Source organism: Pteropus vampyrus, unplaced genomic scaffold (genome assembly GCF_000151845.1).
Source record: "Pteropus vampyrus isolate Shadow unplaced genomic scaffold, Pvam_2.0 Scaffold166, whole genome shotgun sequence".
Classification (NCBI taxonomy): domain Eukaryota; kingdom Metazoa; phylum Chordata; class Mammalia; order Chiroptera; family Pteropodidae; genus Pteropus; species Pteropus vampyrus.
Genome location: NW_011888947.1, coordinates 1,590,472 through 1,595,396, shown reverse-complemented (window position 1 = coordinate 1,595,396; position 4,925 = coordinate 1,590,472).

Sequence of the window (4,925 nt, the reverse complement as noted above, 5' to 3'; positions counted from 1 at the left end):
TCTTTCTTTCTTTCTTTCTTTCTTTCTTTCTTTCTTTCTTTCTTTCTTTCTTTCTTTCTTTCTTTCTTTCTTTCTTTCTTTCTTTTTTACCAATTTAAGAAGCAAGGATTTTGAGTCATCAATTTGGTTCTGAAATACCTGACTTCACTTCCTAACACCTTCGTTCTGAGCCCCGTCTCCGAAGAAAGCTCTACACCCATCCGCTAGAAGGCCCTGGGAGAGAACTACTGGGTGTTATGAAATGCAGAACCTGGTGCTCTGTCGGTAAAAGCATCTAATTCCCTTTGCAGAGCTCAGGTGATGGGGGCTGGGACTGACTCTCTGGGCAGTTATTAATCTTGACTGCCTGTGGGGAATTTGCTAAGAGGCCTGAGGGGGAGCTGGGAGCAGGGGGAAGCGGCATCGAGAGGTCCGATGAGACTCGTAGGTGGGAAAATGGCTTGCAAACTCTCCTACTGTGGTTGAAGGAAACTTGAGATAAGGAGCCTGCCCCTGTTAAAGAATAACCGATCCTAGACAAGAAAATTCTGGAGCCTAGAATTAGCCTTCAGTGTCCACACACTCTATGATGGGGCCGTGGCTTCAGCAGAGTGAATGTCTGTGAAGCTGGCGGTGGCTTGCCCTAGCCAGAGCCCCAGTGCCTGGCCACTTGCCTGTTACTTAGTATTTTTTTGTCCAGATGGCATGAGGCATCAAGAAGAAGGGACACGGCTTTGCCCTAAGGAAACAGAAAACAGCACAGGGTGTCTGGTGGGCGGTGCGGAGCCCTCCTGCTCCATATCTCATAGAAAATCTGCAATTCAAGAGTCAATCAATTAACACACGGACAATCAATTGTCCAGCTTTCTGCTCACCCAGGCTTATTTTGATCCTTTAAAAAAAAAAAATATTGAGGTGGAATTAACATACCATAAATGAACCATTTAAAGTGTACAAATCAGTGGCATTTAGTACCATGATTGCACAATCACCATATTGTGCAATCAACAACCTCTATCTAATTCTCAAAAGGAAATGCCCAACCCATTAGTTGTCACTCTCCATTCCTCCTTCCCCCCCAACCTCTGGCAACCACTAATCTACTTTCTATCTCTGTAGGTTTACAGATTTGTCTATTCTAGATATTTTGTATCGGTGGAATTACACAATATATAATCCTTTTTTGTCTGGCTTCTTTCGCTTAGTGTAATCTTTTCAAGGTTCAACCCCGTTGTGGTAAGTACCAGCACTTCCTTCCTTTTTATGGCTAAATGACATCCCATCGTATGGATATATCACTCATCTGTTGATTGACACGTGGGTGGTTTCTAGCTTTTGGCAATTGTGAATTCATGAACAAGATTCTGCTTCAATGTCTGCTTCTGATCTTTTGGGTGTACGTCCAGAGTGGAGTTGGCAGGTCACGGGGTGACTTATGTTTAACTTTTTAAGGAGCTGCCAGGTGGTTTCCACAGCAGCTTCACCATTTTGCATTCTCACCAGCAATACAGGAGAGTTCCCATTTCTGTAGTTCAGGCTTCTTTTAATAGCATCTTTCCAGAGACAAGGTCCTGCCATCTTCATCTATATAACGATCCCAGTGTGGGAACAATAGGGTCTCGTGCATTGTTCCAGAGTTGGCACCGTGTAAGGCCCTTGACGTTGTCTGCTCACCACCCAAAGTCTAGTCTCCTTCCATTTATTCAACCCCCTTCACCCTTAACCTTCTTCATACAAAATATATATTATGGAGTTGTATATCTGAAATTTATGTAATGTTATTAACTAACGTGACCCTCGATAAACTTAATTTTAAAAATAGTCATGGGGATGTAAAGTACAACATAGGAGATATAGTCAATAATATTGTAATAACTATGTGTGGTGCCAGACTTATCATGGCGATCACTTCATAAGATATATAAACGTCTAATCACTATGTTGCACACCTGAAACTAATATAATATTGTATACCAACTATAACTGAAAATAATTTTTTTAATTAAAAAAAAGACTTGACGGGCAGTGGTCTCCTTCACCATTTCCTGGCTATGACGTCACCACGCCTGCCTCTGTTTCCTCTTTTAGAAAACAGGGTCACCAAATCCTAATCGAAGGCTGTTCCAAGTGCTGGGCACAGGGTGGGGCGGGCACTTTGTAAAGAATGGCTGTTAGCTCCCGCCCAGGAAGAATGTGGGGGAGCCATAAGAGGCATTTGGAAACCCCCAAGTCTGTGATCTTTTCACTACACTATGCTGCTGTAAATAACGTGAATGTACTACTATTAGAACCACGTCTGAGGCTGAAAAAGAATATCACAATGCGCTTCTAGTGCGTAAAGGAATGCCAAAGGTAGGGTGTTTGAACCAGGTTGGGTCTGATGTCACCTCTGGTGAAGAGAGCGGTGTATCTAGGGGTAGCCCCTATCCGGAACTGATGACTGTCTAGGAGGGACTAGACGTGGCCGCCTCCTTGGCCTGGCAGGCCCTGGATACAACCCTTCAAGGGCTAAATAAATGCAGTAATTTACTGAGAAAAGGCCTTTCAGGGCCACCTCTGGCATCAAGGTCTGAGGACTTATGGGACATAACCAGCATCCATCTTCTTCTGTGACACGTTCCTGTCAACAATTACCCTAATGGAGAAAGGACTCAGCAGGACAATGTGGCAGCGCTCTCTTTTGACAGTGAAGGGGAGGGGTGGGCTGCAGGACAGGGTTGCAGGGTGGTGGGGAGGGAAGGGAAGGGTATTACTTTCTTCACAGCCAGAGGTCCCCTGGAAGTGCAGACTCCTGAAAGGACTCCGAGTCTGGGCACACTGTAAGGCTTCGGCAGGCCCAGGTTGGGATGCATGGAGCTCCAGATGGGGAGACTGGAGTTGGGGGTGGGCCCTCCAAGGAGGATAGGGACACACCCTGACCGTGGGGGGAGGTCTGGTTCTAGGTTGTACTCTTCCCAACATGCTGAGATCTCCTGTGTCTCCAAGGAGTTCATGTTTGTCTGTAAAATGAAGATAAGTAATTTTCACCTTACACGGCTGGGAGATCAAATGAAGCAAGGGAAGCACGCAAGGCTCTTTGAAAAGAATAAATTATTTCATGTATGTGAAAAAGGGAAGCGTTTAGGCCACTGTTGTCCAATAAAAATATAATTAAAGCCACATATGTAATTTAAATTTTTTCTAGCAACCATGATACAAAAAAAGTAAAAGAAAATAGGTAGAATTAATTAAAAAATATTTTAACCCAATATGTCCAAAATCTACCATCCTATAATTAACCTAAGAATTGTTGAGATATTTTAAATGTTTATACTAATTATTCAAAATACAGCAGGCACTTCACACTTACAGCACATCTCAGTTAGGATCAACCATGTTTTAGTGCTCAGTAGCCACATGTGGCTGGGAGCTGCTATTATGGACAATGCAGGAAGGTATTCAATTTTCAGGCCAAGGAAAGTTCCATCTCCAAGACTGTCACCCATCACCAATTCGTTTATACTGGGCTGGGGGTTCATCAGGTGGATCATGGACTCTATCCTCTACAACACATAGACCATGGGATCCTTCCCCTACACCACACGGACCATGGGCTCCTTCCTCTATGCCATGTGGACCATGGGTTCCTTCCCCTATACCATGTGGACCATGGACTCCTTCCTCTATGCCATGTGGACCATGGATTCCTTCCTCTACACCACATAGACCATAAGCTTCTTCCTCTAAGCCACGTAGACCATTGGCTCCTTCCCCTACACCACGTAGACCTTGCTCCTTCCTCTACATCACATTGCTGGTTCCTTACAGGATGAACTCCACCCATATCTCTGACTTTTCTGCTCCTCCTCATGTGTTCTAGTGTGGTAGGCAACCACGAAATACCCCATGGGCGCCCAGTGTTGGACTGCCCCTCCGCCTTACCAATTGACCTGCCATGTGAAGACCAGGTGTGTGCCTTCAGTGCTTCAGTGCTTAGGGCTCTGAACGAAATCAGACAAGTCTTAGGATCAGGACTGGAGGAACCATAAAAGGAGAAGTGTGAAGGGCGAAGAAAATAAACACACGTGTGTGCTGGGGCTGCAGTAGTGTGTGCATTTGCATGGGGTAGAGGGTGGGAGATGAGCTGTTTAATTTATGAAAGGTTCAAGTTGATTCATGCTATGAGCAGAAGACTCAAATGAGGAGCCAGTAAGGACCCCAGGGTGCCACATACCTTGGACTTCTGCCTTCTTTCATTCATTCTTGTACTCGGGCCTCATTGATTTATAAGCATTTGCAGAACCCCTATGATGTGCAGGTGCTGTGCTAGCCCTGGAGGGTTGTGAGGGGAGCCTGGTTAAACTTAATGGTCAGGACAGCTAACATGGATAGGACCTACCAGGATCTGGGGAGCCCTTGAAGAAATTCGCCTAAAATCCTCCCACCAGTTCTGTCCACTTCTAGCCCTTGTTCTCCCATTTCACAGATGAGGACTCGGGACGCAGAGGTTCACGGTGAGCTCCCCCTCAGCATGCAGAGTGGCTGGGGAATGTTTCCGTGCCCCGCTAGCTCAGCTCACTGCTTGCCCTAAGCCTTTGCTACTCAGGTGAGGTCCCTGTACCTGCAGCCCAGTGTCCCTCAGGAGTCTGTCGGAAGGGCCATGCTCCAGGTTTAATACCCAGCTGTCGCCATCTTGAAATTCATAATTATTGAACAAGAGACCTCATGGTTCCATTTATCCTTCCCCCCCGCCCCCAATTACGCAGCCAGCCCCACGTGGAAGAGTTCTTCTTCCTGCAAGCCCTGCCTGCTGACTCGGTCCTCGGAGCCAACTCGGGCTTCCTGGGTGTTGTAAAACACAGACTGCTGCTTGTAGTCACTCAGGGTATAGAGCACGTGGTAATCGATCCGAACGAGGAAACACAGAGCAGACAATCAAAACCAGCCATGGCGTGAAACCTGGCTGG